This window comes from Podarcis tiliguerta (genome assembly GCF_965153285.1).
Source record: "Podarcis tiliguerta genome assembly, chromosome: 5".
NCBI classification, from domain to species: domain Eukaryota; kingdom Metazoa; phylum Chordata; class Lepidosauria; order Squamata; family Lacertidae; genus Podarcis; species Podarcis tiliguerta.
The window spans coordinates 39,711,436-39,737,129 of record NC_139538.1 but is presented as its reverse complement, the minus strand read 5'-3'; the positions used below and the strand labels follow the sequence as shown (position 1 = coordinate 39,737,129).

The following is a 25,694-nucleotide window of genomic DNA, read 5'->3' as shown; positions in this document are numbered from 1 at the left end:
CTTAAGATATTGCTATAGAATGAGTTTTTGTGGCTGTTCTTTAGTGTCTGCTTCAATGAATATAATCTTCAATGGGAAATGGTCCCACACAGATGGAACCTCTGAGTGAGATTTGCATGCATCTTGTATTTTATTTTCATCCCTAAGTGCTTTTGATCTCAGCCATCTACCATCAACAACTTTCCTGCTCCAACCAAACCTTGTAAATAAAGTATTGGTTGAGGGGGTGGCTCTTGTCTATGGTCCATTTTTCCTTTCAGCAATGATTACTGTTAGGATATCAATGACAGCATTGACAGTATTGGGGTAAGAGGGAGATCAATGTTGCATTGCTGAGACAAATTGCAGTAGATTGCTGACTCGTCCATTCTTAACCGTCTTCTGCTTTTCCTAATGGAGACACTGGACAGACTAGGAGTAGAAGCATTAAAGTACAATCATAATCAGTCAACAGTTCCTCCTGTTAACACACTTGAAATCAGAAAAGACAGGATTAATTTTCTGCTTTCCCCCTCCACTCGCTGGACTTTTAAAGCTTCCTTTAAAGAGGCTTTGCCAAAGTAAAGTGGCATATACAAGTTGTGTTGCTCTGCAAGAAGAAAGAATAAATGGCTTTTATCCCGTCTAATGCTGTAGCTGTCTGCTGAAATGAATAACTGTCTCAAAGAAAACATGTTCCGTTCCCCTTTGCCAAAAGCTATAGCATGCCCACTTCCAGAAACTTCTGGAATTTTGGGGGGTAGCCTGCAAAGAGCTCTCTTTCCAACTAAATGGCCGACTCATGGAGTTGCTTGCACATTATTTGCAACATTGACTGTGACTGTTAGGCGAGTATGGATTTTGTAGCCAATGAGGGTGGGTTTCCTCATTCTAAGGGTGAAGGACCATAATAAGCAAGTCAGGTAAGTTCTTGCGTGCAAGTATTACATTACCAATCTGACTTTGTTTTGCTTTTTTGGTGATACACAGATAATGAATAATATTTGGCAGATCTGCAACACGCACTGGCCCTCACGAGGGCCGGTACCTGAAATTAGATAAAAGCAGCACAATGCATGTAGCAGCATGGGAGAAAGGAGGCTAAGCAATATGATGATGTGCGCTTTCTGTCTCTGTCAAAGACTGTGAACAATCTCGCAGTCCATATCACTGCATGATGGACCAGTTTCAAACCCAATAAACTAAACAAGAGGTAGGCAGCCCTGATCTGTATCTGACCTATCAAGGCTCTCTCTGGCTCATGCAGCACAAATCATTTGATGTAATTTCAGTGTTTGTATTGTTTTCTGCCTCCCAAGAGGAATCGCAAAGCTGCTAACAATAGCGTACTGGAAAGAATCCAGTAATCATGAAAAGCCACAACACAACTGGTAAATGTAATACAACATTCATAAAATGTTAAGGCTTGGACCTTAAGTTGACAACTCCCCCTCCAGCTATAGCCCTCCACATGCCAATTACAAAGGTTGCCCATTTTCTAGGGGTAGCTTTTCAGGGGGTTGTGGGGGGAAAGGAGGGGTGGGAAAGACATTGTGTTCATGGGACAAAAGGTGGGATCTAATAAATCCCTACAATAGAGGTATTTCAATAAAATAATAGGTTCTCCTGCACTGTGGTGGGACTAGGTGGCCTTTGTAACCTCCACGTCTCTGATTCTAATGGAACACATTATTTATTCTTAATTATTGTTTACATTTATTAGTTGTTTGTTAACTTAGTCCTCAAGGGGACCAACTATACTTAGTTAACGAAAATTGGAACACAAATAAAACATCAAATCAGATATAATGCATTAGCCCCAAAATGATACAAATACTTTAAAAGTACAACCAATAGCTTCAGCCAAATATATACACTCTTATGCCCCCTACCTAGTTTACTGAGGCTATAATCCTATAAACACTAATTTAGAAGCCCCGGTCATGTGCATAGGGTTGCATGATTGCATTGTGAGACTTTAATCCTATGCAAACTTCCCTGGGAATAAGTCCCACGAGAAACAGTGGGATCTACTGCCAAGTAAACATGCAGAGGAACTGTTAAGAAGCTTCTTAGTTTCCCCCTTAATCTCTAGATTTCAGGAATGGGAGAGGAGGGCTGGAGCAAGACTGGATTCAAGCCAGATGTTGAGTACCATAGAGGCAGACATTCAACAGAACTCTGGGTTGTCCTAGTACCTCCCACTCTGCTGGGAAGACAGAGAATTGACAGAATCTTGTGAAAGAGTCTTACCCAGCTGTCATCTGCAATTTCCTCAGATGTGCACAGTGGCACACTTTGACTCTGTGAAACTCTTTGTGCTGTTGAAGCCGACAGTTCTCTTGTTCCTAACTGAGCACAGATTGGGTGGGGATTATGGAAGTGGGGGCACGGTGAGTCCTTTCCTCGCCCCCATGATTCTCTTTGGAAATGTGTTGCTAACTGACTTGATTTTGCTGCTTTCTGTAAGTACATTGCAGAAATTGGTAATCGTTCCTTTCAACCAAGTCATACTCAAAGTTGACCCACTGAAATAATGGACTTAAAATCTATGGGCTTACTGTATGAGTGTATAGAGTTCAGCAAATCACAGAATGCCAGAACTGCTTGTGAGACATGGTTTAGCCTTTTCCTGCTCATCCCTTGGATTTATTCTCCCTCCCTAGGGATTTGCTGAACCCCACAGCCATCCATGTTCCAGATGAGTTTTGTAGGATGGGAATCTGCTTATTTGATCTGAGAGGCAGTGTGAGTTGAGAAGTGCCTTGCAGATGGTTAGCAACTTCTAACACTCTCAGCATTAATCTTTCAAGCTCCATTTCAAAGTTTCCCTGACTTCTTGCATCTCCCCCCTCAAAAAAATACCCAACACCATTGAGTAATTTGTCTTGCGGTGGTTGGCCTTGGAACACAACTCTTTCATTTAGATTTTTGTCTCTTCTGCTTTTATCTCTGCTGAGAAAAAATAGGAGTAAACCCACCCAGTGCTTTCCCACAAGGACTTGGAGGTGTGGTTTAAAAAAGAACTACAGAGAATGAACTTCTATATGGAGTTCAAAGGAAATCTTAACAACAAGGCCTTTGTTTCAATTTGCATCCTGAACTTTGGTATAAAATACTGTACTTCCTGGCTCTGTAGTTTTGGCGTTGGCCATTAGTCACGTTTAAGTAGATTATGAGCGGAAAGAGAGGAAAAATAAAAGCCTAATAATAAATGAAGACTGTTGCACAAACCACATCAGCACTGGTTTGCTTGCATATAACGCTATGAGAACGTGCGTCATTTTCTAAGGAAGTCCACAAGAATGTTGAGCTGGTCTAAGCAATATTTGATGTTAAAGGGGTTCTTTGTCCATGTAAAGAATGAGCAAGGATGCTATGCACGGTCCTCTAGTGCTAGTCTGTTCAGAAGGTCCTGGAGGATGCATCTTACCAACCAAGGTCTGAAGTCTTCCTCTTTTGTAGACAAGGCATTAAGGAAATCAGAGGGTGTGGTATAAAGGCAGAGAAAGCTGCAGTTCCCGTCTCTTCACTTTTCTGGAATCAGCTTGGGGCAAAAGTGTCTCTAGCTCAACCATCTTCTCCCTGTCTGAAGCTCTGGTATGGGGAAGTGCAAAACAAGTGTTTGCTGTCCTAAGGTTACATTCTATGAGCCATGTATGTGTCAGATCTGGCAAATATTTTTTTCTCAGCATTTTTTTTTTTTAACGAGTCTCTTTCGGCAGAAAGGAAGAGAATTAATCAAATTTGACTGCTAAATTTTGGGTTAAAATGTGTGCTTCCTGGAGAGGGTGGGATCCTGTATGAGTTGAGATTCCTGCATTGCAGGGGGTTGCACTGTATGGCCCTTAGGATCCCTTCCAACTTAAAAAGCGAGCCTTAAGGGTGATGGGATCGATGCCACTTCAGTTTAAATAGCTTTTGTTTGCATACTGAAGCCATGACTGCCTTAACAAGAAGGCAAGGGAACACATCATTCTGAAGTCTTTCCCCACTGAAACACCACTGCGGTAGGGAGAGCCAAAGCGAGGAGATACCTCCCCCCCCCCAAAAAAAAACTCCATAAGTGTTGGGAGTCTCTCTCTCTCTCTGCTTGTTTGACATAAAACTTAACGCAGTTTTAGATTCCCCTGGCACTCTGTTGTGAGAGAGTTGTCCACCTTGGCTTTGTGTTACTCAAAAGAAACTGGCTGCATTGCACTTCTATAACCTTTGGGTCTTAGAGAGGAACAGAGCGTGGGGGGGGGGTGTTTTTTTTAAATACATTTTGCAAACTCATTGCAAGCCAGGCAGATTTTGTGATGCATGACAGCAGTTGCCTCTTGATGAGCCCAGGGCATATGTGCAATTGCATTTTGCCAGTTTTGTGATTTGGGAAAGCACCCACGGGATCATTAGTATTAGCACATCTCAAACAGAAATGGGCCACTTCCTTACAGCAACAGCACAGAGATTTTCTTGAGAAACACCAGTGCAAGGACTGGCTTGGTTCAGGCTTGTTTTCAATTACATCTCTCTCTTCCTGTTGATCATTTAAAATACAAAAATAACCTCTTACCGTGGATAAAATAGATTTTGGTTGGGACAGAATTTTTATTTCCCTCGAAGCCAGTCTGCTGATTGGTTTCTTGGGAGAGAGAGAAGCTGAACGCTCTGGTAGTATTTTGAATGCAAGTTGCTTCCTGTTACTATTCTTAAGAACTGGGTTTGTAACCAGACCAGGTACCCATTTCATATGCTGTTCAAAGCACCACCGATTTCCAGAGCAAGATTGTTTTTTGCCCCTGCCCCCCTCCTCCAGTTGTTCACACTAACAAAGTCAAAAACTGCAGACACAGGCCCAAGTCTTATAAATACAGTCGGACAGGCAGAGAAGATGGAATTTGGTTGGTTGGCATTCAGCCAGCAAAGCAAACTAACCCTACTGTAGGATTTGCAGCGCTCACACACACAAAAAAGAGGGGGGATTTGGTTTCAGTATCTTTGCAGAGTAACCCATCTGTAGCTGACTGTTTGCATTTTATATACTGTACTCTTGAAAAAGGAAAACACACGAAGCCTTTAGGTCTGGTCCTAGTTGTTGACCCTCAGATGGAGAAGTCACAGTGGTGGGGCTTGTTGTGTCCGGTCCTTCTGTTCCAGCAGATGAAGTGTCTCAGTTTTTGAAACCCGGATTGTACATTGAGGTCAGGGAATAAAATAAAGGATTCTCACCTCCCTTCCCACTCCTGTCACATTTTGTTGTTCCAGTATAAAACCCTTTCCAAAAACCAAGTGATACTTTTCATGACTACTCCAGGAGATGTTGTTTCTCTCCCGCTCTCTCCCTCTCTCTTTCACACACACACACACACACACACACACAGAGAGAGAGAGAGAGAGAGAGAGAGAGTTTAATTATGAAGAACGCAGTGTGGATAAAATTGATTTTAAAGTATATTTTTTAAAATGAAGTCACATTTTATATTAAGTCACTTAAAAGACTTGATTGAAAATGAAATCTGAATTGAATAAAAACATAATGAATTCTACACTTATCTTTTGCAACTGAATATAATTAACACCTGCTTTCCTATGCAACAGGACAAAAGTGGAGAAAATGTTTTATTTGTGAGGTCAAGTACTGTAAATATGTTACAACAGGTCTCTTATTGTGCAGCATTATTGCAAACTATAAATATTTATGACTATAACAAAACAGCTTGAGCATTTATTTTCTTTCTCATAGCTTACTCACTTTACTTTAGGGAGTTCTGAGCAGTTAGGCCATAGTCCAGTATGGTGTGTGGCCCCTGCATTCTGTCTTTGTTCCCTTGCACATGCCCTTTTCTAAAAGAGAGTGTCCTCTGTTTTTCAGCATCCGTCAAATCCTGAGAGCAGTTTAGTAGGTTTACCAAAAGTAAAGATTTCTTTTTCTCCTGTGCACAGTGCCTTGGGGATGGGAGGTACTGATGGAGCAGTAGTAAAGTGAACAGCAGTTGGCAGATGCTACAGTTTTCCTGTGAGTATCTCAATTCAGACTTCATGCCAAAACATAGTTGAGAATGCTGAACTTGGCAGATGTCTAAATGGATGGACCATGATTTGCCATCAGCCAGAAATCCAGAAACTGGTGTGTGAAGCAGGTTTGCAAACCTCCCTGAGACCTCTGCGTATAGGGCAGTACGTATATAAATTCAAATAATAATAATAATAATAGTTTGGCTGAATTGAGAAGCCATGTTTACCATAGTTCAGAAATGCACACAAACAAACCAAACCCAGCAGCTGCATATATGTCTGGCTTTTCTGCTTTCAAGGACACTTAAGCTGAATCTAAATGTTTGTTTCCAAACAGGAAGTCCTAAATACTTAGTGTAATGTTATCTTAATTCCTGGGTAGCTGATCCAAGCCATATCCAGCCCCCAAGTGACTTTTGGTGACCTGCAATCCACACTGCCCAAATTTGGCTGCATTTTGTCAAGGTTTTAGAGAGGCTTAGGAAACAGAAGGAAGCATGGCCTTCTTTCACCTCAGAGCTGTGCTGGTGTAGGAGGAGACAGTGCTACCTCACTGCTGCTGTGGGAAACAAACATTGCATTATTGTCCCTCCAGGGAAGTACTGGAGCAGGAGTAGACCCTACTACACTGGTGCTGCCCTAGAGAAGCTCCCCTGCCCCCCGGCTCTCTGTGTATGTCTGTTTGCTTGTCTGTTTCCCGCCTCACTATGGATGTACATATGCATTTTTCCACCACTTGTCTGTGTCCATCCCCTCTGCAGAAGGCATGCATGTGTGAGTGTGCATCTGCTTGGGAAATGGGCCCAGGGTGGCATGCCAACCCTCAACATGGTCCTTCAGCCGAAAACCGACAAAACCCCAAAGAGATAGCCACCTCTGCCTTATTGCAAACTTTAATATAATTCCACATTTACCAAAGTGACTACCAATCTTACTCTTGGCTCAAATTCAAGTGTGGCAATCTGATGTGCCCGTTGGGGCGTTGCATCTATGGCATACAATGCTTAGCATTTCCCAACTTGACTGCTATACTTGGTGGTGGGCAACTTCAAGAGCCTCCGTTTGTGCAGATTCGGCGCAACTCCATAAAACCCCCAAATTTGTCAGAAGTGCAGGATTCAAATGTAATGATTAGAGATGGGCTATCAGGGCCATTTTTTCCCAGTAGTGATGTATGGAAGTGAGAGCTGGACCATAAAGAAGGCTGATCGCCGAAGAATTGATGCTTTTGAATTATGGTGCTGGAGGAGACTCTTGAGAGTCCCATGGACTGCAAGAAGAACAAACCTCTCCATTCTTAAGGAAATCAGCCCTGACTGCTCACTGGAAGGACAGATCCTGAAGCTGAGGCTCCAATACTTTGGCCACCTCATGAGAAGACTCCCTAGAAAAGACCCTGATGTTGGGAAAGATTGAGGGCACAAGGAGAAGGGGACGACAGAGGACGAGATGGTTGGATAGTATTCTCGAAGCTACAAACATGAGTTTGACCAAACTGCGGGAGGCAGTGGAAGACAGGAGTGCCTGGCGTGCTCTGGTCCATGGGGTCACGAAGAGTCGGACACGACTAAATGGCTAAACAACAACAACACATCAGGGCCATTGTGCACTCAGTAGCTTCATGGTGGCCTACAGCCTGTTTGTTTTGTCTGCTTCCCCCTCCTCTTTCTGTGTCTGCTGAAGGCATTCCAGTGTAGATAAGCAGAGGGCAAGGCCATTCTTTCTCTAGCATGCGCTGTCTCTGCTCTTGCGTTCGTTGTGCGCCCCTTGAAATTCCATGGCGCCCAGCCTCCTATATTAATCCCTTTTCCTATCTGCCGTCTTTAAGAGGCAATAAGGAGCTTGACTGCCTTGTTCCAAACAGAGTGGCACAGCTGCCACCCACTTACTTGATTGTCTTTGGAAGCTGTGCCCAACAAGAAGTTCATGCTACTCAGTTATCAGTGCAAGTGTGCTGTAAATGTGCAGGGAATATATTTTCATCTCTTTGTCATAAAAAGAAAACTAAGTGCATTATCTCTTTTGTATAGAATATGCAACCAAAATGTTTTGGGTTGTGTTTTTTTTAATGAGACTTCACTGGTTTTACCATCAATTGCTGGTTTTGCAGTCCATTTGCCACTCCCTGAGATATTTGACCAGTGAGGCTAACAGGAGCAGGCCTTGGTTAGAGCCTGGAGGCATGTCTTACTCTAAACATCAGTCTGTTTGCTTATTGCCACTGGCTCAAAATTACCATAATCACCCTAGGCTAATATCCGAAGGGTTAATATTTGCTTTTGCTTCCCAGAAGAGCTGATCTGTGCAAAGTGTGCAATGAGATGAGGGAAACATTTGTACTCTGCTATCTTGGTGACAAACACCCGAGGGTTGTCAAAGTAATGATGGCTTTCCCAATTGGGATGAGATTGAATAAAGAAAGATTCATTCATGCTGATCTTTCTGTTGCTGTTCTAGGTGCTGTATGACTTTACATTTTATTTTTATTGCTGCTTTTATTTCTTATTTCTTACATCATTCAAAGCAGAGAGTCACCCAAAGATTCTTTTTTAGAGTGGATGAGCAGAAACTCACTGGTGAGGACAGGATTTCTCTTTCCTTTCTACATCAGGCAAATGTTTTAATGTTCCAATTAGAAGCAGCCTCTTAAAATGACCATGTAAAGTTGGAGACTGTATGTTCCTTTCATAGGCACTTTTCGTAACACCACAGGCTTTGAGTTGTTTTATCTTGATGTGTATTGTGTCTCTCCTCAGAGGTCTAGGAAAATAGCAGTGCTGTTAATCAAACATAACGATAAAATATTGAATAAATGTCATTAAAATTGTATACATCTAATCCACTTATTTTTGACATCTTTATCCTGCCTTTCTTTCTGAAGGGCAGCTAGCAAAAGATGCAAAATACCAAAGTACAAAATGATGGTCGTAACAATGGAGAAAAATGGTTCCATAATGGCTTATCAGTGAAAGCCAAAAGCCAAGCCAGACAAAAACAACTTGAAGTGCTTCTAGAAAGTTATCCTCCGTGAGAAAAGGAATTCCACAGCTGGGAAGCATCTTCTGAGAGGGCCTTGTATGTGAAGCTTCATCATTTGATTACGCTACACAGAATAAGGTAGCAGCCTTTGGTTGCTCTTGGCAAGTGCACTAGACTACAATAGGTGAGGTCATCTGCTAACAGTATTGGGCCCAAGCTGTTTAGGACAGGCGCCAGTCTTTTATTGTCCATGCTGGCTGATGAATAGTTTCTGATCCCTATGTAAGATGTTGGTTTTCACTTAGAAAGCCCTACATGACCTTACATCTAATGGATCACCTCTTCCCAGATGTACCTACTAATACCTTCAGATCACCTGTGAAGGCTCTTCTCTGTATACAGTAGCTCCTCAATCTGAAGGGTGGCCACAATAGTGGGTGGCTGAAAGGCGGCCTTTTTGTTGGTCCTTCCTTGATCTCATCTGCACTATACTTTTAAAGCAGTATCATACCAATTTAAACAGGGTTCTGAGAGTGTTTAGGAAACCCCTCACAGCTGGGACTGGTAGGTCTGTGAGGGAAAGGGGGTCACCTAACAACTCTCAGCATCCTTAACAAAATACAATTCCCAGGATTCTTATGGAATGCTCTCTCTATGGAAACTTGCCTAGCAACCAGGTTGTTGCCTTTTTTGGTGCCCTGCTAGGACTTCTTTGTTCTCCCAGGCTTTCGACAATTCTGTGGTATCCATGTGAATATTTGATAGCTGTTTCAGTTCTGTGCTGAAAAAACTAAACTGGCAAGAAAACACCATCATCCAAGTGATCACTAGTTTACCATTTCAACAGACTTGCCCATCAGTGAGCAATCAGAGACACAGCACTGACTGGATGTCAATATCAAGAGTCAATGTCTTAAGCAAAGATACTTATCTTAATTCATTTGCAGTGTGGAAACAGCAGCACTTCCTCTGTATTGTCTGGGCTGTAAGCAGGTTGCAAATACATTGTACAGCACTTAGAAGTGCCCTGATTTTGCTCAGAGCTTCTGAGCATGGCCATCATGTAATCAGATCTTGAAAAGAAAAGATTTGCAAACTTTCAAAAAGCCCATGAAGACCTAGACGCTTTGAATGCTCCTTGTTTTGGTTTAAGATATTGACTCTTGATATTGACTTCCAGCCAGTGCTCATTCCCTCTTGATTTTAGAAACTTAACTGCGGTTTTGCATGAACAACCCAGATGTTAGGTTCCCATATTGACTTTGGACCAGCTAATAATATTGAACTGCCTAAATCAAGGGAACACAATTTGCATGTTGATAGGAAACAGTTGCAAATTTGTGCAGAGAATTATCGCAAGTCAGCTCAGCCAATGGTCAGGGATGATGGGAGTTGTAGTCCAGGAACACCTGGGGACCCAAGTTTGAAGAAGACTGTAGGTGATCCTTTTAATTGGAGATGCTGGGTATTGAATGTGGAAACTTTTGCATGTGCTTATGATGGTCTGTCACTGTAAAGGAGAAGGATCTTGCTGTTATCTGAATGTCGAGGTAGTAGCTAAGTTTGGTATGGAAAGATATGTCTACACTGTTTTCTCCCCTCTAATTTTTTCCTCCTTTATGGTGCCTTGGGCTTCTGTTTGTCAGCTTCTAAACAACAGAATAAATGGGTGATTTTAAAGCTATTTCACAGTTGCTCTTACAAGTTTGTGAGTAGCTGTACTGAAATTGATCAGATTCTTGTTAATTTTACTTTGTTTTGGGAACTCTGTTTGGTGGAGCTGCAATTTTGTTACGGTTGCCGGTGTAATCTCAGGCCTTGTTGTGAGCAGAAATCAATTTCATGAAATTTCATGACGGGGGTTAAAGGCTCCCAGGCAGTGGAAGTGATTGCAACATCAAGGTGCAGCAACAATCGGCCTGCGGTTGATAACAGCGCACCAGACTCCGTAAACAAATGCCATGGCACAACAACAGCCATTAGTTCAAATCTTGAACTTGGCCTGGGAGACGTTGTTTGGAACAATTTAAGCTTGGCTTTCCTGTTTGCATATTTGTGCATTATACATAATTATCCCACCTTCCGCTCTCCATGAACCCAAGGCTGCATGCAATAAAATAAAATAGCATCCTGTTTCTCAAAATGCAACTGTTTAAATGAGAACAGCTTTTAAAAACACCAGCCAGCACAAAAAAGCACTAATAACAGGATCTTGAAGCTGTGAACAGCCCAGAGACCACACACCTTAAGAAACCGGACCCTAGTAATTATGTTATTGGATGTAATTGTGCACATTTGCATAGGGCTTATGCTAGCATTCGGTTATTATAGCTTGGCCTTTACATGACTCCGTTTTCTCTCTACACCTCTCTTTTAAAACCTGCTGCAAATTATTGTGGCAAAGTGGAAGCACTAGAGTGTGTTAAGGGCACCCTTGGAGAGGAGGTGGGTGGGGAGAGATATTCTTAATCTCCTTGTCTGGCTCCTCATTGGACCATTAAAGGCATAAGAGCTTGAAGCCTCAAGTATGATACACTGCAAAGTTTTCCTGCACAATCCCCATAGAAATGAATGATAGAGGGGCAGCTATGTTACTCTGCTGCTGTAAGACCAACAAAGAGTCCCGTGGCACCTTAAAGGCTCACACATTTTATTGTGGTTTTAGCTTTCATGGGCCAGAGCCCCACAGGGTTATAAATTCCAGGACTCCTTGGAATTTCTCTTTAAATGAATAGGAGCTAACCAAGGGAACTGCCACAATGAAGAATATGGGGCAGAGGGATTTTCTTCCACAGTAGCAAGAGTACACTGGGCAACAGGTTAGGCATTTAATCTTTCCTTAAACTTGTGTAGAATTTGGAGGGCAAGCATCTTTGCACTTTTTCAGCGTTTCCACTTCCAGTTGGTGGGTGTCGTTTTCAGGCTCAGCTTAAACGGTTTATTAATAACAGTTGCTAAAAATCTCAGCTGGTTATTTTAGGAATGATGTGTAGGAAACAGTGTGTCTCAATTTGTTCCTTCTTAAAATAAGATTTGTGTGTCTGTGTGTGTGTGTGTGTGAAGCTGGGTTGGAGAGAGATTTGGGGGAAGGAAATGCCTTGAAATCTGAAGGAAGCAAGAAAAGAGGGAGAAGTTGTTTTGAGTTGATAATGTGGGGACCTTCTTCCATCCTTTGCACCAGATGTTCCCAGACCTGGGGGTAATGTGGAAGCAACTAATGTCTCTTCAGCTATTTTTCTTAGCAACTGTTACCAGGAAGGCCTGAACAATTTAAGAGGAATTGCAAGGACTTTAAATCATAACATTTAAGGCAACTCGTAGAAGTGCAGTCAAAATACCATTAGCTGTTCGAACGGAGAAGATGGGAGCCGGAAGAGGAAGTCGGTGGACCAGAGCCATAATTGCTCCAAGATAAATTTCAAGAGCAGGCTCTGAGATGACATTCCTCAAATAAAATCAAGGGTGACTCATGTTTGTTCGGATTAAGAGTAACACCAAATACATGAGACTATATTGACAAATATCCCAGATTTTTCCGGCTGGATTTTTGAAAACTATTTTGCAAGCCTCCTGGGGAAAAGCCTGTGCAAACATGCTTAAGTGGGGGAAAACACGATAAGAAGATCCAAGTTATATCAAAAGTTTATACAGATCTTAAAATGTCAGGCTAAAAAACTCCCCAATGTTTCCCCACCACCACCTTAAAGTTGGTTCTTATTCAAGTGTGCTTTCAGCTTTTCTTGTCAGGTTTAAGGAATACTTTGGGGCAATTTCATTCTCTTCTTTTTCAGGAATATCCACCCCCCGCCCTGCCCCGGAAGCATTTATTTCTCCCCGGATCTGATTCTCCTGATCAGCTGCACAAAACTTCATATCACTACCCACCATTTTAAGCTTGTTAATGTGTGTCTTGTGTTCTAACCTGAGATTCATGGCCCCGTCAGCTGTTTTTAAAATGTCTGTTCTTTTGTGAGGAGAGAGAGTCGGGGTTTTCTTCTAAAGGTTGCAGGGCTGCAGCCTAATCAACCAGCAGTGCTTTCTAATTTTCATTATGTATTCTTCAGAATCATAGTCCTCTCCCTGCAGTGCTGTCATTACCTGCTGCGTGCCGTGTCAGTTTCACCTGCTGGCCAGGTCAGTCTCTTCCAATAGAGATTCATCAGGTGACATGTGCATGTGTGTGTATGTGTAATACTGTTTGCTGAAAACTTTCCTATGTCACCAGGCTTACAATAAAAGGAAAAAAAAAATTATTTCACGGTTAGTCTGTGATTCTGGTTTTCACATGGTTTTTACTGAAATCTGACCTATAAGTAGGGTTGCCATATTTCAAAAAGAAAAAGCAGGACACCCCAAAGGTTGTTGAGCTTTTTTTAACAATAAAATTAAATAATGTGTGAAATAACCCTCAAGTGTTTCCTCGTGTCCTGTCCTGTACAGTCCACCCTGGCGTCATGGTACCTCCAGATCTTTGTGCAGAATATCTTTCTACCCTTCCCTTCTCCTCCCAGTGCTCTTAGTGTCACTGGCAAAGGGAAACGATCATGCTATGTACCTTTTGGAAACAACAACAATATTCAATATTTTGTAGAATCTTGCCTGATTCTGTATGCTCTCAAAACAACCTCGTCTTTTGTTTTGTTTCCAGAGGGAAGGAAAGCCTTTTTCATCATTAACATCCACTCTGAACCTATATTCAGTACCTTATTAGGAACTAGGCTTTAATGTTATGGAATATAAATAACAACATATTTTGGAAGTTTCAGTCAAGATCAAGAGAGGTGAAATACAATAAGGGGAAATGCAATTAGGCCTTCGTTTCTTGTTTTAACATCTCGGGAAATATGGCTTATCTTCTTCCTCAATATTGTTGGCACTGTTAATGAAAGGGCCTTCAACAGAGGGAGAAAAACAAGAGCGTTGTTTGCACGATGATTACTTTCCCAAACATGGAGAAAACTTTTTCAAAGCGTCTGATTACATTTCAGTCTTTGCTTATTCTCTGCCCCCTCCTGGCTGTCTTCATCACAGACCCCCCCCCCCCCCAGTTAAGGGTATTTTGAGACAAGCTTGCTCTGTGAGCAGTTCTTCTTTTGAAAACTTGCTATGAAATCTTTGGTGTTCAGATGATTTTGCCAATATGGTGACCACCTTTCAAAGCCGGTTCCATGTAGATGAAAATGCCTAAATGGGATAAGTGGTGGCCCACAAATATTGCTTAACTCATCTGCCAGCCTCTTTTATGCTCCTTCAAAGCAAGTTCAGGGAAAGCCTTCTCAGTGGTGGCACCCTAGCTTTGGAATTCTCTTCCCTCTGAGATACAGGTGGCACAGACTTGACTGGGTTTTCTTCATCAGCTGGAGTGCTGGGCTTGGACTTGAGGGCCAGAGTGGATATCATCTATCTACTTTGTTTTCTTAAGTGACTGTGTTGTGTATGCAGTTCTGTTTTTAATTGTAACCTCCTGCGGAATTACCGGTACATTTGCAATGAAGAGTGGGTAGGAAATATGATAATTAACCACTTCCCCCATCTTTCTCCAAGTCCTCTGGCACCTACAGGCAGCTTGGGAGAAAGGAAGGCATTTCCCTGACTTTATGCCAGGACTATAGAGAAACGAATAAGCAGGAAGAGAGCGCCCTGCAGATGCTTCACCACAAACACCCTTTGACCCTACCTCTTTGGCTGCTCTCCAGGGCAGAGACACAAGAAATAGGTTGGCTGGTTGACATTCTCTTGCTCACCGAGATTTGGATAAGACAAGAAACAGTGCAAGACAACTCCTGCTGTTTTCCATCTTCTCCAAAGGGCAAATCAAGTGAGAGCTCAGGAGATGGAATTTATGCTTCCTTGATTGTCCTTCTCACCAGGGGAACACTTGGAGAGTTGGTGAGTGGATTTGTGGATGCCTGCTGATAACTGGTTTTCAGATATGGCAAGTATACGCCGCAGCTTGTGAACTGTAAGGGCTGTCATTTTTCTGATATCATTGGGTGAAAGACATTAAACGTTGCACCAGTTTATGCTCTGTGTGGATGATGGCTCACTGAATTATCCAGAATTAGCCTACTTTGGGACCTGGTCTTCCAGAAGTCTACATCACTGTGCAGTACAAATTGGAAATATCCCAGTAGATGGTGCTCAAGAATGTATGTCATTGTTTATTGGCTCTGTGTGACTATTAACATTCGTTGCCTGTACACAGGCATTCATTCATGCATGATCGTTATGTACAGAACGGTATGAATGCAGGTGCTTCTGTCATCAAATCACTGAGCTAAACTATCATGTTCTGGGAGAAAATTTTTGCTGCTGGGAGCTTGGCCAGCAAATGGGAGCATGCCCAGATGCATGTCTGGGAGATCCATTCCATTTGTTGGTTCAAGAGGCAGCTAGTTACTATGGTCAGGAAGATGATCAGGGGACCAATAACCAGGAAGGTAAGTAGTACAGCAGAACCACAAGCACAGGCAAGGCGGGAATTGAGATGAGAGGAACATGGTGAGGCAGATGGAATAGGGAACAGGGGAGTCCTAATGAGGACAGATGGACATAAACACAGTGCAGCAGGGGATTGGGCCTGACCCAAACCCTTCGAGGCTGTGAGGCTGATTGGGGAGTCAGCCAATTAGGTTTCAGAAAGGGCAACTCTTCTGTCTCCTTACTGAATGTTATAGCCAGATCTCAGGGCAGTTAGCCTTAGGTGAAAGCAAAGCTACAAGTATCCAGTAAAACACAGCCAGCCATCAATGTTTTAAAAATAGGCTGCTAGGGGATTTCTGTGTTAACACAGATAACCTTTTTTAAATAGGTGTGATTGCTATTGAGACAGAGCCATGATTGCAATGTCTGCTAGGTAGAACATGTATAGCAGCTCACATTCTGGGCATAGATTTTGGTACTGGACAAAATAGGGGGTGATCTTTGAGTGGGAGTCCATAGATCACCACTTTGATGAAACTGGAGTTAAAGCTCTAATCCAAGGGTTGCCAACCTGGTGCTCTCCAGATGTTGTGGACTATTGGCAATGTTTGCTGGGACTGAAGGCCACTACAGTCCATAGGAGGGCAGCAGGCTGTCTGCTCCTTAGATGACATCTACAAGGGTGGAAGGCCAGTTAGAAAGGTCCACTCCTGAAGGCTAATAAATGTGGATGAGATCCAGAGGCCTTACAGGAATATTTGTCTGACTCTGCTATTCTGTCACAGGCCTAGAAGAAAATGGGGAGCCTGTTGTGCAGTTGACACAATAGTTCATAGAATCCCTCTAGTAACAGCACAGACACCTTCTTGCTTTACTGGGAAGCTAGAGTCAGTTATGAATAACACATGATTTAGAAATAATTTGAAGACTTCTTCTTTGGTAGCAGTGGAAAGAAATGTTCTTCTTTCTCTCACCACTGTTCCCATGCATTCTCATTTTGCAGAGCTTTTCTTAGTAGTGAGAAAGCCAAAGGTTGCCCATCCCTGGTATAAAGGACTGATGCCAGCTGTCCTTAAAGAGGCAGTGCTCAAACTGTTGTTATTGAAGCCTTCCCTTGAAACCAGGTGTCTGCAAACTGGATGCCAGTTTTTAATGGCCTATCTTCACCTAGGTGATTGAGCAGGTGGTTGCTTATGAGCTCCAGGTGCTCTTGGACAAAGAGCTTGGTTCCAGCCAGGATTTGAGCTGGACACTGCCTTGGTCTGCACACAGCCACTGCCAAGGGACAGAGGGTGTAGCCCTGTTGATGATCTCTCAATGCTGTCCACCACAGCATCCTTCTGAACCACTTAAATAGGTCAGTAGTAAGAGGTACTGCTTTGCAGTAGCTTTGTTTCTATGTTGGCTGAAGTTTCCAGAGAATGGTGCTGAAGACGAGACTTCCGGTCGGCGCCAGCGCTTAATGGCGGTCCTTGCCTCGAGCTCCGAGGCAGGACTGCTCTGTGAGTTCGGGTCTGACCCGCTACGGCGAGCGGGGGACCCCTAAAATCACAGGCGCTGAAGCCTGTGAACAAGGAGACTCGGCGGGCACCTTTTGCGCCCCCCGGTATTGCGAAAGAGCCTTTTTAAAGGCTCCGTAGCGGCATCGGGTGTGAGCGCGGTGCTGAGAGTCGCAACCCAGCTCGCAGAGTGAAGCCGCGTCGCCATAAGCGGAGAGCGTCGATTTCTTCCTGAAAAGAAAATTCGGACTGAACACCCGTGAGTAAGAGCGGAAAAAAGACGGTACAACAAAATTTTAAAAAATTTGGCTGAAAACGGGACGGCATAAAATAAGGAAGTCTGCCCCCCCCGGACTGCAGAAATCTAAAGCAACGTCAGACCTCGCTGCAGTTGCAAGAAAGTTACAGTTGAACTTTTAACCCTGACCTGTCAAATGTATCCTTCCCCCCCGATCGGCAAGAGAAGGGGGGGAAAGACAGTCTTGTGAAGATACTCTTTAATTTGAAAAGGAAACAAGGTTTCCCATCGCCCTGACTCCCCCGGGACGACCTGCCAGGAGTGAACACCGGGAGGAATGGGTCTTTTAAGAGCATCATTAAAAAGTCGGAAAGTTGGATAAAGTTGTAGAACTTGAAGGGGACTTTATTAGTGAAACTGATTAATTAAATCCATCAGAGGAAAAGTGTTTTTAATAACTTTAATGGCGGACTTCGGACTTTTCACATTTGGCTTCCTGTTTCTTTGTTTCCCCGAATTTGGACATTGTTAATTGCTCCCTCTTGAGGATCAAGAGGGGAAAAGTGTGACTAACAGTGGGATTTTCCATCGCGAGTTTTTCCTGTGAGAACGACCTTGGGACATGAGCGGCACAGCTGAGGAGATAAGAACCAGATCTAAAACTAAGGTAACACAAAAGAAAAGAGCCTCAATTTCTGGCCAAACAGTGCCGGCACCAGAAAGCTCAACAGCTGCATCAATGGATTCTATGACACAGGCACTACTGAAAATTAATCAATCCCTTGAGGCTTTAACAAAGCAATCCACAGAAAATACAAAAAAATTGACAGAATTGACAGTGAGACTGGACTTGAATACTACATCTGTGACAACTAATACGGAATCTATTAATAGACTGATTCAGGAATCTACAGAAACTAGGAAAATTGCTACGAGTGCGAAGGCAATTGCAGAAGAGACACAGGGGAAACTTGCGCCGATTGAGAAAAAAGTGAATGAGCATGAGGCAGCTCTCTCCCTATTGGAATTACAGAGGAAAGAACGAAATTTGAAACTAAGGCAAGTTCCAGAGAACGAAGGGGACGACCTGAAGGAATTCCTCACAGAGGCAATTTTGGAAAATTGGCGAGAGGATTTGGAAGATGATGAAATAGAAATAACAACGGCTTTCAGACTTGGCAGAAAACAAGTTAAAAGGGCAAGGGATTGTCTGATTACCCTAAGAACCAAGCAGGAGAGAGATAAGATATTGAACCTGCATTACCAAAAAGCTTTGGTCATTGAGAACACTCAAGCTCTGATTTTTAAAGATATTCCTAGATACATCTTGGAAGTGAGAACCTTTTATAGAGATCTTGCCAATTTGCTGAGGAAAAATTACATACCTTTCAGGTGGGAGTTCCCACAGGGATTGTCCTTTAACTATAAAGGGAAGAAGGTGAGAATAAGAACAGTACAGGAGAAAGAAGATTTCTTGGAGAGAAATTTGGAGGACCTGCAGAAAGGAACGGCACAAGGACTAACAGCAGAAGGGGGAGAACCAGTGGATATAGCAAACTTATCATACGGCCTACCACAATCAACAACTGAAGAAGAAGACAAACTTGGGGCAGTCGGAGGGACAAACGCTTAATAATCAAGATGTCACTGCAACTTCTTAGTTGGAATTGTAATGGTTTGAACCATCCCCGAAAAAGACGTCAAGTTTTTCATATCTTGAAAAAAGAGCAATTGGATTTGATATGTCTACAGGAAACTCATATAATCAGGACACATAGAAAATTGCTCGTGAATAAAAGATTAGGACAAGAATTTATATCTTCTGACAAAGTCAAAAAGAGAGGAGTTGTGATTTATGCAAAAGAAAAATTGGATCCAAAAATCAAATTTAAAGATGAAGAAGGAAGATATTTGGCAATTGAAGTACAGATTCAAGGAGAAAAGTATTTGGTTGTTGGAGTATACGCGCCAAATGACGGGAAGGCAGAATTTTTTAAGAAGTTGCATGGGACTTTGATGGACTATCTCGACTGCAAAATAATAATGATGGGGGACATGAATGGAGTGGTCTCTACAAATATGGATAAAGCACAAAGACAAATGATCTCTAAAGAAGGTAGATTACCAAAGATCTTTTTTGAGATGACAGAAAATATGGACCTAATAGATATTTGGAGGACTAGAAACCCTCTCGAAAGAGAGGGAACTTTTTTCTCGGAATCTAAAATGACATGGACAAGAATCGACCAAATCTGGGTATCTAGTGTGATGGCTGCAAAGATAAAAAAAGTGGAAATCTGCCCAAAAACCTGCTCCGACCATAACGCAGTGAAGATGGAAATGAAATTGACAACAACTGGATCCTTCAGGTGGAGAATGAATGACTTCCTATTTAGAGATGAACAAATTTGTGAAAAGGCCCTAAGGACATTGAAAGATTATTTTGAGATTAACTTAAGAACAAAAGTTGAAAAAAGAATAATTTGGGACGCAAGTAAAGCCGTGATGCGAGGCTTCCTGATACAACAGAATTCAATTAAGAAGAAAAAACAAAATGAAAGGAAAAGTAGAATCCTGGAAAAGATGAAGGAAGGAGAAAAGAAATTGAGGTCCAATCCAAAGTCTCATGAAATATTGAGAGAAATAAAATATTATCAGATGCAGTATATGGAACTTACAAACCAAGAGATAGAATGGAAAATTAAACAAATGAGACAGAGGACATTTGAATCAGCAGATAAATGTGGGAAGCTTCTTGCATGGCAATTGAAAAAAAGACAGAAACTGAACACTGTTACTTGTCTGGAGGAGGATGGAAGGAGTATATGTAAGCCGAATGAGATAAGTAACTGTTTTCAAAGTTATTTCAGGAAATTATATTCACAAGGGCCTGTGAAGGAACAAGAGATAGATGAATTTTTGGAAAATTATGGACTACCAAAAATCTCGGAACAGAACAGGCTGATTTTGAATCAAAAAATAACAGAACAAGAAATAGAGGAAGCCATTCAAAAGACACAATTGGGAAAATCTCCAGGACCAGATGGCCTGACGGCTAAATATTACAAGGTTTTGAAAGACTGTCTAGTACAACCATTGAAAGAAGTATGCAATGAGATACTGGAAGGGAAGGGGGCACCTGAATCGTGGAGAGAGGCTTTTATATCACTTATACCAAAAACTGAGACTGAAAAGAACCAGGTTAAAAACTACCGCCCGATCTCACTTTTAAATGTGGATTACAAAATATTTGCAGACATTTTAGCAAAAAGACTTAAGAAAGTGTTGATAGGTGAGATTCATAAAGATCAAGCTGGCTTTCTCCCGGGAAGACACATGTCGGACAATGTAAGGAATATAATTGACATTGTGGAGTTATTGGAAACAAACATTAATAGAAAAGCAGTATTGATTTTTGTGGACGCGGAGAAAGCCTTTGACAACATTTGTTGGAGCTTTATGAAAAAGAATCTCCAGGGGATGGGGGTAGGCCAAGGTTTTGAAAATGGTATAAGTGCAATATATTCTAAACAGAAGGCAAAACTAATTGTGAATAATGTGGTAACTGAAGAGATAGCTATAGAGAAAGGAACACGACAAGGATGCCCCATTTCTCCCTTACTTTTTATTTCAGTCTTGGAGATATTGTTAAACATGATTAGAAAGGACCAGTTGGTAAAAGGAATTCAGTTCGGAGCGAAAGAGTATAAGTTAAGAGCATTTGCAGATGACTTAGTCTTAACATTACAGCAGCCGAACACTAGTACAAAAAGAGTTTTAGAACTGATAGAAATATTTGGTCAAGTTGCAGGATTTAAATTGAATAAACAAAAAACTAAAGTGCTGGAGAAAAATCTAACAAATGAGGAAAAAGAGGCATTCCAAAAAGAAACTGGTTTGGGGTTAGCAAAAAAAGTTAAATATTTGGGGGTAAATCTGACATCGAAAAACGTGAATCTATTTAAAGACAACTATGATAAATGTTGGTCAGAAGTTAAGAAAGATCTAGACACATGGTCAGGATTGAAACTTTCTCTGTTAGGAAGAATCGCCGTTATCAAAATGAATGTATTGCCTAGAATGTTATTTTTGTTTCAGACTTTACAAATAATAGACAAGATGGATTGTTTCAAGAGGTGGCAGAAAGACATATCCAAGTTTGTCTGGCAGGGCAAAAAGCCTAGAATAAAATTTAAGATTTTAACAGATGCTAAAGATAGAGGAGGCTTTGCCCTGCCAGACTTAAAACTGTACTATGAATCAGCAGCATTCTGCTGGTTGAAAGAATGGCTGCGCCTCGAGAATGCAGACATCTTGGATCTTGAAGGATTTGATAATAGATTTGGTTGGCATGCATATCTATGGTATGATAAGGTAAAATCTCATAAAGGTTTCAAAAATCATGTTGTCAGGAAAGCTTTGTACAATGTTTGGATTCGATATAAAGATTTACTTGAAAGTAAAACCCCCAGGTGGTTGTCACCTATGGAAGCCAAAGAGGTGAAAAAATTGAATATGGGGCCACATTGGCCTAAATATTCTGAAATTATAGTACAGGATGGTGAACAACTGAAACTGAAAAGTTTTGAGGAGTTGAAAGACAAGGTGAGAGATTGGCTACATTATAGACAAATAAATGAAGCATTTAAACAGGACAGAAAGATAGGCTTCCAGATGGAGAGATCCAAACTAGAAACAGAATTGTTAGAACCCAATACTAAAAACCTATCAAGGATGTATAATTTGTTGCTGAAGTGGAATACTCAAGATGAAATGGTGAAGTCTAGTATGATTAAATGGGCACAAGATATTGGACATGATATTGAGCTTGCTGACTGGGAGCAGTTGTGCACCACTGGTGTTAAATTTACGGCATGTAATGCCTTAAGAGAAAACATTATGAAAATGATCTACAGGTGGTACATGACTCCTGCTAAGTTAGCGAAGATCTATCATTTGCCCAGTAACAAATGCTGGAAATGTAATGAAACTGAGGGAACCTTCTTTCACCTTTGGTGGACCTGCCCGAAGATTAAGGCATTCTGGGAAATGATCTATAATGAAATTAAGAAAGTTCTCAAGAGAACCTTTTTCAAGAAACCAGAAGCTTTTCTCTTGGGCATGGTGGGCCAAATGGTGTCAAGGAAGGACAAGACATTTTTTATGTACGCCACAACAGCAGCAAGAATTCTCCTAGCAAAGTATTGGAAAACGCAAGAACTACCCACGCTGGAAGAATGGCAGTCGAAGGTGATCGATTATATGGGATTGGCGGAGATGACTGGCAGAATTCGAGACCGGGGGAAGGAGGCGGTGGAAGAAGATTGGAGTAAATTTAAAGAATATCTTAAAAATCGTTGTAATTTGGATGAAAACTAAGGTTCAGGGCAATAAGAGGTAAAGAGCTACAGCTGTTAATACTAAGTTAAAGAAAATTTAATTGATGGAAAAAAAGGTATACATTGTTTGACTAAAAAGTTGCTGAAAAATCTGAAATAAGGATGCAGAAAAGGGGTGGTATGGGGAGGTCCATTTTATATGTTTGTTATTGTTTTTGTTTATGTTATTGTTATGTTTGTTTTTTATGTGGAAAAATAAAAATTACTTAAAAAAAAAAAAAAAAAAAAAGAGAATGGTGCTGAAGACAACCCTTATTTTACCAGCAGGAATTGTCCTGTGAGGTTCCTCAGGGTTATATATTGTCTCCCCTTATTATTAACATCTACATGAAATTGTTGGGAGAGGTTATTCAAGGGTGCAGAGCACGGTGCCCTCAGTAAGCTGGTAACACATTGCCGTATTTCTCCTTTCCTTTCTGCAGTGTGACAAGAGTCTTCCGCGAATGACTGCTTGAGATCAATATTGGACTAGATGAGGGTGAATAAATTGAAACATAATCCTGACAAGATTGATTATTGTGGGTGGGCCCAGTGGTATTGATGGGGTCAGACTCCTTCTTGGGGAACAAGCTTATAGCTCAGAAGTTCTTAGACACCCAGTGCCAAGGGTAGTTTGAGTGTGTGTGTGGGGGGGGGGGGGTGTTTGCTGTGTTCAGCCACCCAGCTTTTTGCTGTTCCACTTTCTGTAGGCTGAAAACTTGTCTACTGTTGTGTATGCTCTGTTGATTATTTTTTACCTGACGTAATGTGCAATATGTGGGACTGCCCTTGAAACTGTAAAATATGGCAATGCAGCTGTTAGCTGAAACAAACCAGGTCTTTGGACCTGCACTGGCTACAGGTTTGACTACCTACCAATTACAAGGTGCTGATTTTGACTCTGAAGCCTTAAATGGCCTGGGTCTTGGCTCTCTTACAGAGCACATTTTCCTAAATGAACCTCTGTATGAATTAAGACCAGCAGTGAAGTTAGGTAGCAAGAGGGTTCTTCTCAGTAGGGACCCTGTAGTATGAGTCTCTTCGTAGAGCAGAGCTTTCCAAACTTTTCAAGTTGGTAACACACTTTTTAGAAAGGCATCATTTCGCAACACAGTAATTGGGTTTTACTAGCAAATCAGAGGTTAAACTAACCCCTTTCCAGCCCCGAAAGGAGCGCGGGGAGTGTTCGTGTGACACACCTACACACTAACGTGTCACAACACACAGTTTGGGAAGCTCTGCCTTAGAGAGGTGCATCAGGCTATTTTTGCCAAGTTTAGGAGATTAATTTTCTTTTTCTTTTTTAAAAGGTGATTTCTTTGTCAGACTTTTATGGTTTTTATTTCACTTTGCCTTCTATCTCAAAGTTGCTGCTTTTTTCCAGATCACATTAGGTTTTAAGTTGTTTTGATAGGGTTTTAATTTTTTTACCTTAATTTTCTTGTGCCAAGGACTGCTCTTGGTGGAAAGGTAACCTATCAATTTAGATTTAATAATTAAATTCCCAGATTTGGGTCTTAGTGAGCCTCTGGGGGAAGTTTGGCAACAAAGGGGAGGTGGAACCGCCAAGAGTCCTCTGTGGGTCTCAGCTGTCATGTGTATGGCTCGTGCTATTAAGAGGCTGCTCTTGACTGACTGGGGAGAGGCAATCATTAGGTGTATTAAGCTTCAGCCATTTGGGGCTTTTCTAGGCAAAATTCAAAGGCAGCTTCGTGGAAGAGTGCATTATATTGGTCTAACCTTGAGCTCCTTGGCAGTTGCTATTGTTGAATCAGTGAGAAAAAGGGTTGTGGGCTTCCCACCGACTGGAAGATAGCACTCAGTACCATTTGTGGCCTAGAGCAGGGTTACTCCCAAAGTTCCGTCAGCCTCAGCCAGCATGGGCAATGGTCAGGGAAAGTGGATATTATATAGTCCAACAATATCTGGAGGCACTATGTTGCCTGTCTCAGGTCTAGAAAATAGCAAGCGTTGTCAATTACCTCAAACCGGAATGCCCAAAGGAACTGAATGCTCTCAGTGACAGTGAAAGGCATTTTTGCCCAGCACTATTACTTCAGTACTGCCTGGATTCAATTCCATGCAAACGCTCAGTCCCACCATGGCCAGATGCACAAGGTGTAAAACCAAAGCAAAGTGAAAAGAATGAAAGCCTGAATATTATCCACATATTGAGAGCGCCATACTTCATTTTGCTTTATCCAAGAAGGCCCTGTTAAAAGTGGGTGGAGTCTGTGTCTGAGGACCAATCTTATAAATGCCCATCGGATCTCATCATTGTCACAAGAGTGTATGTGTGTGTGTGTATAGATATATCTGTATCTGTTGGTGATTAATGGTATCAAATGTAAGAACTGACTAGCTTTAATGGTGATCCTGTGGAAGATGTTAGGGAGTAGGGCGGTATCTGATGGTTTGGGAATTAGTGCACAATCACTTTTAGTGTTCACTTTATAGAGTTTTATTCCTTTATGCAAAGTTTTGCGTTTTGAGGGGGGGAAACAAGTAATATCAAAAGCAGTATTGTGATGATTTGGAAGATGAGAAGTAATTGTGACTTCCTTCACGTCTTGGGATGGGCTCTTGCGTCTGCATGCAGAACTTAAGGCTCTGGTTTTTGCTCCCAGGGCATCCGGTAGCCAGCTACTGAATGCTGCATGGAATGCTTTGGTGCTTTCAACAGCCTCCACCCACTGCAGAAGAGCATGGAGGAGAAGAAGAATCAAGCCTTAAGTAGAAAGAAAAACAAACCATTATTGTTTTAATCACAGCAGCAGAGAGGTCATAAATCTGGAAGGCAGGTAAGCAGTTGTAGGAAATGCACGTGGGTGCAAAAGGGTTAGATTTTGCTCTAATGATATTTTAGATGCTCAGTGACCCTGGTAAAGCTAAACTTTCACTGAGTGAGTAGCACAGATAGAAAAGCCTGTGCAAAAAGCAGATAACCGCTGGTGAAAGTTACTTGAGCAAAAGAAACCTCCCCAGAAACCTTGCCCGCACTATTTTCCGTTCTTCTCACAAGTTCTCCTTTCCCCATAATAAACTTCCTAAGATCTCGGTAATTTAAAGTGTGGTGCCTGGGGTTCATGTGTATTAATGTGGGGAGGGGGGTGTTTCTGTCTCTCCTCAGTGATGTCAAGGGAGCTTTTATGTTTGGAAGCAGACATGGTCAGAAGCGATATTGTTTCTTCTTCTTTT

General features: G+C 41.9%; 1 protein-coding gene and 1 long non-coding RNA gene across 3 annotated transcripts in view; one reads left to right on the top strand and one right to left on the bottom strand.

Moving 5' to 3' along the window:
* Window positions 1-25,694, top strand: part of HS6ST1 (heparan sulfate 6-O-sulfotransferase 1) — a 187,074-nt gene that overhangs the window by 14,289 nt on the left and 147,091 nt on the right. The window lies entirely within an intron of this gene.
* LOC310678929 lies at window positions 8,419-9,811 on the bottom strand. 2 transcript variants are annotated; one of them, XR_014512050.1, is made up of 2 exons: window positions 9,324-9,811; window positions 8,419-8,756 (listed from the first exon to the last, which is right to left on the bottom strand). It is a non-coding gene; the product is annotated as an uncharacterized lncRNA (long non-coding RNA). The 2 variants fall into 2 exon arrangements; XR_014512051.1 differs by having other exon boundaries at window positions 9,335-9,811.